The sequence below is a fragment of the Seriola dumerili genome, unplaced genomic scaffold, assembly GCF_002260705.1.
Source record: "Seriola dumerili isolate Sdu_G_001 unplaced genomic scaffold, Sdu_1.0 BDQW01000859.1, whole genome shotgun sequence".
Taxonomy (NCBI): Eukaryota; Metazoa; Chordata; class Actinopteri; order Carangiformes; family Carangidae; genus Seriola; species Seriola dumerili.
The window spans coordinates 104,972-117,005 of NW_019175114.1; the positions used below are offsets into that span (position 1 = coordinate 104,972).

General features: G+C 43.4%; 1 protein-coding gene across 1 annotated transcript in view; it reads right to left on the reverse strand.

The window, feature by feature from the left end:
• Positions 1 to 12,034, reverse strand: part of LOC111237388 (sodium channel protein type 4 subunit alpha-like) — a 129,243-nt gene that overhangs the window by 80,880 nt on the left and 36,329 nt on the right. The gene's annotated exons all lie outside the window — the stretch shown is intronic.

The following is a 12,034-nucleotide window of genomic DNA, read 5'->3' on the forward strand; positions in this document are numbered from 1 at the left end:
CAGCACAGAGGTCAGAGGTCAGAGGGTGCAGCGAGGACTCTAAGTCACCCCCTCCCATCTCCTCCTACTGCTCCACCTGTTTCTTCTCCGTCACCAACCAAACTCACACACATCACCATCACTGCTGCCAACATAACAGACCCCCCCCCCCCCCCCCACACACACACACACACACACACAATGATCTGAGGGACTGTAAATATGAATTTAAATCTACAAACATGCAAAGACTGTAATCTGTAACTTTAAACGTCCCTGTGAATCTGAACTAATAAACCCAGACCTAATCTGAGAAACTGAGGTTTCATTTCATTTCATTCATCGTTACTGAGGAAGTCGATTTAGTCACTGAACATGGAGATCTGACAGATTATATGAGTCTCTGGGGATTTGTACATATTTGTATTGTATTTATATTTTTTTATCATATTTTTTTCACATTTTTATTGTAAATATTTTATTGAAAAAAAAAGATATTTATATTTAATCCGACCTGCAGGACTTGGTTTTGCGTTACTATATTTATTGTTACCAGAGAAAATCCCTGGTGTGTGAATTAAACCTGATTCTGATCCTGATCATCAGTTTGATCAGCAGCTCGAATTAACTCTGATTCAGCTGCAGTAAAAAAAACAGTAAAGTCAACTACAAGCCCAGAAACTAAACTTCAACACTAACGAGTTGTTTCTCAGAGTTGCAGCTGAACAGCCGTCGAGGCGTGAAGCTGTGGCCTCGGACCGAGTGGAGGAGTTCTGATGCGTGAAGCAGAGGATGACACCAACAGAACCTGGAGCGCCGCAGCGTGAACAGACCTCTAAACAAAACTCTGAGTCACCGTTTCACTGCTGAGTCACAGAGGAAGGTTGCCGCCGTGCAGACGCTACCTGGGGATTCAAACCGACAACCCTGCAGTCACAAGCCCACTGCGATGACCCGTCCCGGCTGGCACCGCCCCCGCCGGGCCACCGCCACAGCAGCAGCAGCCAGGAAGCTTTTAAAAGGCGGCAAGCTCACACTGACTCATCAGCGACCAGCCTGCCTGTTTTTATTATCACCTTACTACAGGACAGTGGGAGCTGCTGATGGTAATTCATTAAGGACACGTGTAAATAAACTATCCACTTATATAAGGTTTACATAACAACAGCCGTCTCAATGTCAGAGATAAAAACTACACAATGGAAACAGTTCATCAAGTATATTTACAATTATCAATGAAGCTTCCTCCAGGTGATGAAACTATTACAGGACAGTAGATGTTAGAGTGAAATAAGACTTAAACATTTAATGTAACAACTGAAACTAATGAAACTGCAGTAAAAGACTGAGGTGAAATATTTACATACAGAAGCTGATTCCAGTTTGTTGTGAACAATGTAAAAATATATATTTATACTATTTCCCTTAAAGCTCCTCCAGTGTAAAGGTCTGTGTCCATGTGTAGTGTGATTATAGATCAGCTCTAGCTTCTATATTAATACTGTGAAAGTATCAAAGCCTCAGTCCACAGAGAAATGCACACAGCCTGTATTCAGAAACTGAGCCTTAAAACCAGCCGTCAGGACTTCTGGAACTTTGTGATGTCACAACAAAGCAGTCACCAAGCCCCGCCCACCTGGACCCACCATCCAAACCTTGCAGGATTTGGTTTCTCTGAGTGTTTAACTGAAATCTGCTTTATTTTTATTGGATCACTCAGAAAACAGTCGGCCAATCAGAATTTTGATCCAACTTTGATCCAACTTTGATCCGACTCTTTTCATGTAAGTTAAAACGAAATGTAATTTCTCTGCTTTTCCAAACATTACGGTAACAACAACTAAGAGCTCATAATTAAAGCTGAGTGTCTGTTTTCACAAACGTTACAGTAACAACAATCAATCTTAATGCTATAACACGTTCCAGCTCGCTGCGCTGCTTATCCAAACATTAAGGTAAGAAACTGAGACAAACTGAGCACAAACCGCTGACCCAAGCATTACAGCAGCAACCATCAATCTTAATTACATAATAAATCATTTAAATAGCAAATTAGCATTACAGAAAACATCAGCCACTGTGGGTAATAATACCTGCAGTACAGTAAGAGCACACAAACATTAATTTAACAGAAGATGCAGGAAATGAATCCAATAGAAAAATACCAGGGGGCCTCTTGTCCAGTCATTACGGTAAAAACACATAACGTGATAATGAAAAGCCGAGTATCTACTTGTCCAAACACTCTGGTACCAGCAATCAATGTTAACGCAGTTTACAATTCTGACTGGCAGCTGATCTAAGCTTTACGGTGCAGTTATGTAATGTGAATATGATTACAGAATCACATGGAGCTGCTGATACAAGCATTACAGTAACAAGGATCAATGCTAACTCAATGAGAAGGTGCTGGAGGAGGAATACGGTCACAGCAACTCACAGGAGCCGATATTACAAACATTACGGTTTAAATTCAGCAAGAAGTGGAGGGAAAAAGAAACAACACTACACACACTGTTACACTGTTACACACACACACACACACACACACACACACACACACACACAAAATATGACTAACCAGTCATCACGTAAGGCCAGTCATCTTGATGCCAGTTAGGCTGACACCAACCCTGAGCAAGGCCACTGCATCTCTCTCTTACTCACACACACACACACACACACACACACACACACACACACACACACACACACACACAGAATGTAATGTGTGTGTCATTCCTCCACTTCCATCCATCCATCTCATGGCAAGTGAGTCAACATGGTGGCATGTGAGTGTGTAGAGTGGATGTGAAGTGTGTATGATGGGTTGACTGAGTGTGTGTGTGTGTGTGTGTGTGTGTATGTGTGTGTGTGTGTGTGTGTCTGTGTGTGTGTGTGTGTGTGTGTGTGTGTGTGTTTAAGGGGCTTGAGGAGACATAAGGAGAGTGTGTGAGAGGTTTGGAAAAGGCAGACAGGAGGCTGAGTGTAGTGTATAGAGAGTATGTGTGTGTGTGTGTGTGTGTGTGTGTGTGTGTGTGAGGTGTCAGAGTGCGAGAGCCAGCAGTTATCTCTCACACACACCTCTCTCTGTGTTAATGGAGGGACGCCACTTCAGACCCCCCACTCTCACTAAAGGGGCCCCTCAGCCCAGCACTTATACACCTTACACACACACACACACTCACACACACACACACACACACACACACACACACAAACAGCTGGTGTGGAGACACAAACAGTCAAACACAGTGACCAGATTCAGTTCATGTTGAGAATGTGACAGCAGAATATTTCCACAGGTAGAAAGAAATTAAGATTATTAATTATTCATGTTCTGAGGCAGCAAAGAAACTTGGTCTTCACCCATGAGGCCTCTTCAGAAGAATCTGTAAAGAGCTTCAGCGCACAGATATCAGCTGTGAACCTTCCACCAAAAACAGTTTTACATCCTGGATTTTGTTTATTTAAAAATATGATAAGATTCCTGATAAATTAGAGCTGAAACAATTAGTTGATTAATCGATTCAGCAGAAAACGAATCGGCAACAACTTTGAGCATCAAACATTTGCTGCTTCTTGTTTGACAATTGTGCTGATTTAATGTTTTTCTTCGTTGTTTATTAAATTAATCTGAATATCTTTAGTTGCAGGTCGGACAGAGACGTTTATTAATGTATCATACTGACACTGGTAATGAAAAATAATATAGTAGTAATAATCTAATAATCTAATGTAATCTTATCTATCCTCATTTCCTCTTGTCCAATCCTAATCTACTTTAACCCAATCTGTTAGAATCTGAAATAATGTTGTTGAATGTCTTAGTCCATCATATCTAATGTGATGTGATCTCAACCAAACAGACTCCAGACAGTGAACTGATCGACTGACTCTGAAGACGTTTGTGTCTCAGCATCAAATATTCATGATTAAAAATAGAAGTTCAGGTAGAACCCGGTCACTCAGAGTGAGACATGAGACGTGGACACAGAGACAGAGACGTGGAGACAGAGACAGAGACGTGGAGACAGAGACAGAGACAGAGACGTGGAAACAGAGACGTGGAGACAGAGACAGAGACAGAGACGTGGAGACAGAGACAGAGACAGAGACGTGGAAACAGAGACGTGGAGACAGAGACAGAGACAGAGACAGAGACGTGGAAACAGAGACGTGGAGACAGAGACAGAGACGTGGACGCGCAGGCAGACAGATGTACGGACTCATTCAGAGACAAACAAACATGCTGAGGCTATTCTGGGAGATATCCTGGGGATTTCTCTGTATGTGTGTGTGTGTGTGTGTGTGTGTGTGTGTGTGTGTGTATTCACTTCATGTTCCCCATGCCATTCCATTCTGTTCCATATGACCTCCTGCGTGTGCGTGCGCGCACACACGCACACACACACACATACACACACAACCCTCTAATTATAACACTCAGGTAAACTCGATTCCGGGAGGAAGAGAGTACTTAGCATTGCTATAGCAACCGTATCCCAGTGCTGGTTGCCGGGGGAGACTGTTTTGTGCCACCTCTGCTGGGAGATGGAGGGACTATGTTTTGTGTGTGTGTGTGTGTGTGTGTGTGTGTGTGTGTGTGTGTGAACTTTCCATGTTACTTCACCACCTCATCAAGATGCAGCTTCACCTCAGCATCTGTTTATTTACCGATGTGAAATATAATCCTGTGTTTTGGTTGTTATCCAGCAGCTGAGATCAGATGATGAGATCATCACCGCAGGTCAGCTGATACCTGACACACCTGAACAGATGAGACGTCTGATCCTCTGTAATCTCATGTTCTCTAATCTAATCCAGTTCTATCTGTTCCCATCTAATCTGTCCCCATCCAGTCTAATCTACCCCTGATTCAATACAGAATCCTGCCAGTTAGAATTTAGTCTGTTTATTTATGTTGGCCTAATATAATCTAATCTGATCTAATCTGATCTAATCTGATCTAATGATCTGATTTGATCCAGTCTTCTTGTGTCTAATCCAATTTAATCTAATCTACTTTATCTTAATCTAATCAAGCCCATTCTAACATTGTCTATTCAATCTAATGTATGTGTGTAAAATAATCACACCTTGACTAGTCTAATCTATCTAATCTAGTTTTAATGTAATCTAATCTAATTAAACCTTGTCTAATCTCATAATTCTCAATTTATATGAATTAATCTGATACCGATAAATAACATTTAGTCTACCCTAAACTTGTTTAGGTTTTTATAATCTAATCTCAGCCTGTCGTAATCTAATATAATTCTTTTAATTTTATCTAATCTTATTTTATTTTTATCTTGTATATCCTCATCAAACCCAAACTAATCAAATCTAATCTTGTTTAATCCTAATATATCTTAATCCAAACAAAAGTTTGTCTAACTGATTTTAATCCAGTGTAATCTGATTAGTGTAATCTATTTTATTCTCCTACAGTGTAATCTAATTTTGTCTAATCTGATGTAATCTAGTTCATCCTATTTTAGCCCAGTCTATTCTGATCTGTTACATCACAGGTGTCACTGGCTTCGATCGCTGAGTTATGTGACTTCATTAAACGTCTGTAGCTAACGTGTTAGCATGCTAACCCTCACAGCTGATGAAGTGGAGCTTCGTGTCTGACAGACTTTCAGATCATGTGTGAAGAGAGAGTCTGAACACTGACATAATGTGACTCTAACTTTAGGCCGGTACCAACACGTGTTCAATGACAGGACACATAACTCCCAACTAAACAAAGACGGGCCGTCAGAGATCAGAGGTCACTGTTCCCGCTCCACCGGAGGAACCGCAGCCCAGGACAGACGGTTCGGGGATTCCTGGGTGGAGGTTTTTGAAGTCGTCTACATTAACTTAAGGTCAGTGAGGCGCTCTCAGTGTTTCCATGAGACGGGCGGAGAAAATCCCCGCGGCTTTGATTCTGTTTTAATGTCTCATCAGTGACACAGCAGCTCCTGAAATAGCAGCTCAACTATCGAGGCGGGTCGCCGAGCTGTTAGCATCACAGCACAGACCGGGGGCTGGCTGCGCACCAACGCTTTGATCACAGCCGAGCGCTAACTGTGTGTGTGTGTGTGTGTGTGTGTGTGTGTGTGTGTGTGTGTGTGGGCCACTTTGATCACCACATTTGGTCACATTAATAACAGAGTCGTCTCCAATGTGTTATCATTAGAACATCTAAACCATCCTGATTACCAAGCACTTACAAGGACACACACACACACACACACACACACAGTCTCTCACACACACACACACACACACACACACACACACACAGTTGGTCTGCTCAGACCAGCCGGATCCTGATGGACTTGTTCACAGTAACCAAGAAAAATATTCATCAACGTTCCTGCTGAGATCTGAACCAGCGAGGAGAAACTTCACCCTCTGATCCGGCAGCTCGTCTCTCCTCAGTTTTCCCTCCTTTTTTACAACCTCGTGAATCTGTCACTGCACGTGTCACAGAGGAGTGACACAAACGATCTTTAAAGATGTCTGTCAGCTAACGTTACAGACAGAGAGATCCATTCAAAGACACTCTGTAGGATCAAAACATGAAAAGTGAGTTTGGAAATGATGAAGGTTTGAGACTAGAATTCATCAACAAAACACACACACACACACACACACACACACACACACACACACACACACACACACACACACACACACACACACAGCAGGCAGGTTAAATAAATAAATACCTGAGATCAAATCTTATAAAATAACGATTTTCCTTGTTAGATCGGATTTCTCTTTCTGCTGATTAACAATATTTATCACAGTTACATCAAATCTAAGAAACATGTAAATGTTGTGTGTTTGAAGCATCTTGTCCATTTGTAGTAAATTAATTACAATTATGGATTAAATAGATTAAAATATGTGATTTAAAGGAAGTTTCACTACTTGAAAACAGTCAGAGGCTTGGAGAAGGACTAACACTAAACTTATCTACGTCTCATTTATGACAAACTCAGATATACTGAGGAATATAAATGAAACAGGAAGCAGTGGGTTTAAATCTCACTACAGTTGGTTTTTACATCTGTTTCTTAAATATTGTCAATTTTTATTGTTTATTTCCTTAAAAATTTGCACATTTCTATGATTTCATTTTTTATTTTTAAAAAGGTGAGGTTCGATTCTCCTGGTCTGACTCAGGTTTGATTTACTGCGTTTTGTACTTGATTGTGTGTTGGACCGAAATGCAGGTGAACTACACTCAGTACCGTCCCTGAACGCACCCTGACATAAGACACGGTGCTACAGATGTAAAACTTCACCGACGCCGTCATCATGTGACGTGAACGTTGCGAGACGTCATGGAGGACCGACACTGACATCTGTTCAGATTCATCAGCTCTTTGTTTCAGATGAGGAAAGTTTGTAGCGTGACTCTTCTCTCCCGCCGCTCGGTGTGCAGCAGACTCCTGGTTTCTCACATCATTATGGAAAATGCCACGGTTCTATTTATTTCAGCGGTGAGATTTTCATGCCACAGAGTCTAAATGTTGCTGAGGAGAGTTTCTTTAGTCTGGAAGAAAACTGTGTCAGGCGCAGTTTAACTTCTCATAATGAAAAGCCAAAGGGAATAAAAGCTCCTTAACCTTTTCTGGACGGCCTCGGATCTCTTTATCTTCTGCAGAACCTTTTCTCCCTCGTTCATCAGACGCTCAGAAGCTTCCCAGACTCTCAGTCTCAATGCTCCTTCAGAGACTTTCAGATGTCGTATATTAGTGTTGCTCCTGTTTTATTATCCTCTGGTCTGAGAGTTTCCTATGTGTTGGATTCAGCTGAATGTTTGACGTGTGACTTCTCTGAACTTTAGACTTTGAGATCTTAACGTCCTGTGATCTGGATCGGGTCGGTGCTGCAGCGGATCGTACTGGTTCTGGGTCTGGACCGGGTTCTTACCATGTTCTCCTCGTGGGTTTCCTCCAGCTTCCTCCAACAATCCAAAGACATGCAGGTTAACTGGCGACGGGACCCGACCTCGCCCAATGTCAGCTCAGAGTGAGCTGCTCCACCGTCGCCATCTTGGCAGTGTCTGACTCTGCCTCCTAACTCCCAGCTAATCCAAATATGGTCAAAGAGGAGGGGCGTGTGTGGAGCTGAGACTTTGGTGCATGATGGTTTGTGTCAATCATACGCTCACCCACCTGTCTCTTAAAGAGGCCACGCCCTCAACCCTCCATAACTTTAGTCCTTAATAAAATGTAAACAGGTGAGTTATATAAACACGTGTCATGAAGGAGGAAAGTAGCTCTAGAGACCAAAACAGTTTTTGTACCAGGCTGTAAACATGTTTATTTTCTGCTGTAAAGTTGGACATTTTAACATGGGAGTCTATGGAGACTGACTCACTGTTGGAGCCAGACTCTAGTGGTCGTTAGAGGAACTGCAGCTTCTGGTTCTTCACTGTTGATGCTTCATGTTTCAGCCCTGGAGGTTACGTTTGATTAAACCACCTTGGAGGCCTGTGAGAGGTTTATAAAATGATATTTGAAATGTTTTTAAACTTCATTCATCAGATTTTTTAAAAATATATATTTGGTGTTCCTAAATATTGGAAGCCAGAACACAACAACACTGAAGTTTTGATGTCTCAGCATGAACACTGGTTTGGAGATCCAGGTGATAACAGCTGGTTGTACCTGAGGAAAAGATCATTAACCCTTTAAAAAGTCTTAATGATCTCAGAACGTCAGCGTCCTCCTGTCGTGATTGTTTTTAAACAGCCTGTGGTTTGAACGCTGCTTGCTCTCAGTGCAGATCCTCGCTGCTCTACATGCGTCTGAGAGGAGCAGAGCCGCCCGACAACTGCTCTGGGCTGTTGTAAAATCCCTGTGAAACCAGTTCTCGAGTGGCTCATTACTCAGCTGTGTGTGTCGGTATGAGGGGAAGACGTCGTGTTGGCTCTGGTTCAGACACTTGTTGGCGTTCCTCGAGAATAGCGCAGAGTGCTAAGTCATGTTCATTTCACCAGCTGCGTCCAAATGATTTATAGCGGGAGGATAATGTGACGCTACAGAAATAGAGCCTGAGGGGGCGTCGGGGACGGCGTCTCAGTGGGACGGGGGGCGGCGGGGGGCGGTGGGGAGGGGTGAAGACGTGGGTTTGAGATCAGCTCGGGATCCGTCCGTCAGTCCCACTGTTGATCAATAATTCTCCCTCCAGAGACACAACAGTGACCCGTCCTCACTCTCCTCGTCTCTTCTTCTCTTCGTCTTCCTGTGTAGAAATCTCAAACTCTAAAAACTTTTTCTCTCTCCCTCTCTGTGTCTCCTGAGCTGCTTCTCCTCCTCTGTGGAGCTGGGTTTCCTTCCCACTTTTGTTTTCCATTTATTTACATGATCAAAAACAAAAAGCCGAACAGAAATGTCACTCGCTGCTGTGTTTACAGTTGTAAAAGCAATTATTTTAGCCCTGAAGACATTATGTAAGTGCATTTGTCAAACCGTGGTGATGTAAATGGAGTAATTAAACAGACTAATGGCTCCGTTTTGTTTCACAGCTGAGAGAAAAACAACAGTGGAAGTCGTGAAATGATTTTACTGAGTGAACTGTTGCTGATGATGCTGGATCAGCTGATGACAGCTGGATGTAAATCATGTTTTATCATCTGTCAGAGACATTTCTGTCAAACAGCTACAGCTGCGTTCAGTGGAAAAGCCTCCTGATTGATGAGTATCAAGTATCAATAAGTGATCACCGATCAGTCGTTTACTTCCAGGATACTTCAAGTGTCAGAGAGTCTGTTTTGTTTTTATTGGGACGTTCAGGAGGCGTCACCGTCTCAGGGAGAGCTGGGTGTCAGGAGTCAGTGTTCCCGCTCTTTTAGCTCAGTGTTTGGTCTCCTCCTGCTCCTGAGGGAAACATCTGGCTCTTCAGCTGCCGAATGCTCCTCTGTGTTCAGTCAGTACCACTCACATGCAGTACACCGTGTACTCAGCGTACTTCAATAATCAAACACTGCCACTCACCCAGAAACGACGATCGCATCTTATGACCTTTGTCCTTCCTCCTCTTCCTCCTCTTCCTCCTCTTCTTGAAACACTGAACTCTGCTCCAGCATCACTCTGACCATCCAACCGATCCAGGCTCAAACCAAAGGGGAACTTTCAGCTCCAGCTTTGTGGAGCGGCCTCCCGCTCACCGTCAGCTCTTTTTAAAGACACTTGTTCAGGCTGGAGTTTTTAGAAGATTGTTGTTTGTACCTGTTGGTTTTGTTTGTTGGAGTTTTTTAAGCATTTTTATGACTGACTGTGAAGCGCTCTGTAACTGATGTTTTAAAAAGTGCAAAGTTATTTATTGTTATTGTTAATTGTGGTTTTTTGAACAAGACATTTTCTTTCCTATAAATGAAAACGAGCCAAAAATGTGACATAAAATAATGAACAGATTGAACTCTTTAATTATAAATTCTATATATATGATAGAAACTTGTTTTGACTGTTTGAAATGTTTTGGTCAACATTTTGCTAATCGTAGATATAATTAATATGCAGTTAAAGGACAGCGGTCTGATCAGCTGTTTTATTTCTGTGTTTCTACTTCCTGTCTGTAGCAGACAAAACGCAGCGTCAGGAGACGTCTGTCACTCAGCTGTAGATGGACACGTCACCCTCACCTGTCTGCTCCCTCACCTTCCCTCTGTCCATCCGTCAGTCTGTGGACGCTCAGGCGGGACGAGACCATATCAAACAGATCACTCTCACACACACACACACACACACACACACACACACACACACACACACTGACCATCTGCTCCCGCGTGTCAGCGGTGTCAACTCATTCTGTGTCAATAAAGCCGCTTGTCGATAAATATTCATTTCTTTGAGACGACTTCCTCCCTCGTCTCCAGGGTGGACGCGTCATGTTTAATCTTTGATGCCGACTCCATAATTCACCTCAGACTGTTTACTGACACGATCACACACATGGGGGGGGGGGGGGGGGGGGGGGCTTGAACCTTTGCATGTTTAAATCTAGATCAGAGCAGATGTGATGACACTTCTAGTTTCTACTTTCTTTGTCTGAATTCAATATCAAATCGTCTTATGGTTGAAAAATCAGACAGTAAATCAGATTTCCTCTTCCTGAGTGAACGGAGCTGCTCCTGCCTCCTCTCCTTTGTAATTTGTCCTCTGGTTACCCATGATTCAGCGTGTGTGTGTGTGTGTCTGTGTGTGTGTGTGGTGGGAGGGTTTGGTCTGTCAGCACAGATTACATACAGGGGGCGGTCATGATCAAGATGGTGGACATCATCCTGTCTGCGGGAGCTGGACGTAGGCAGGAAGAGAAGGTCAGAGTGTCGCCTCCGATGTCGTTTTTCCTGCAGTGGCTCCGTTCACATGCAGACGTTTACTCAGAGCTGATCTGTGTACAGTTCAGGTGCCGCTTGTCGTCCAGCAGCCGTCTGTCCCAGCAGGCCTCTCTTCTCTCGGTATTGTCTTTTAATTCATGTTTCTGCTCGTTTCCCAGCCTACACCTCTGTGCGCTGCCGCTGCCATGACCTAATTCTCCCCTCAGGGATCAATAAAGTTCATTTCATCCATCCAGTGTGGGCTGTTCTTATAACCGAGTGTCGTCAGCGAGCGGCCGACTTTTAATTTGATCCAACTTATTCCTCCTCCTCTGCCTCTGTCACCACATCATCACCAGAGCTGCTCGTGTGTCCGCACACATTTCAAGTTCCACAGAAGAGACTGTGTCCGCTGAGACGCTCGTCCGTCACCAGGTTCAGGTCTCTGGACCAGGACCAGGACCCGGACCTCACACCTTCTCTGAAGTTTCACTTCTGACTGACTGTGCCATTTCCTGGTTGGAAGAACATCAGCGCCAATCAGAGTTTTGTGGGTGGGATTAATAGCGGTGATGTCATCATCGTCTGCCAGTGCTGAGGTTGATGCAGATGTGCAGATTTTTGTTTTTGTCTCTTGTGGTTCAGTCTGATCATCAGGCTGACGAGTGATTGGTGGAGTACACACACTGGTCATAATTGTAAAAGTACTGCAGTACTGCAGTA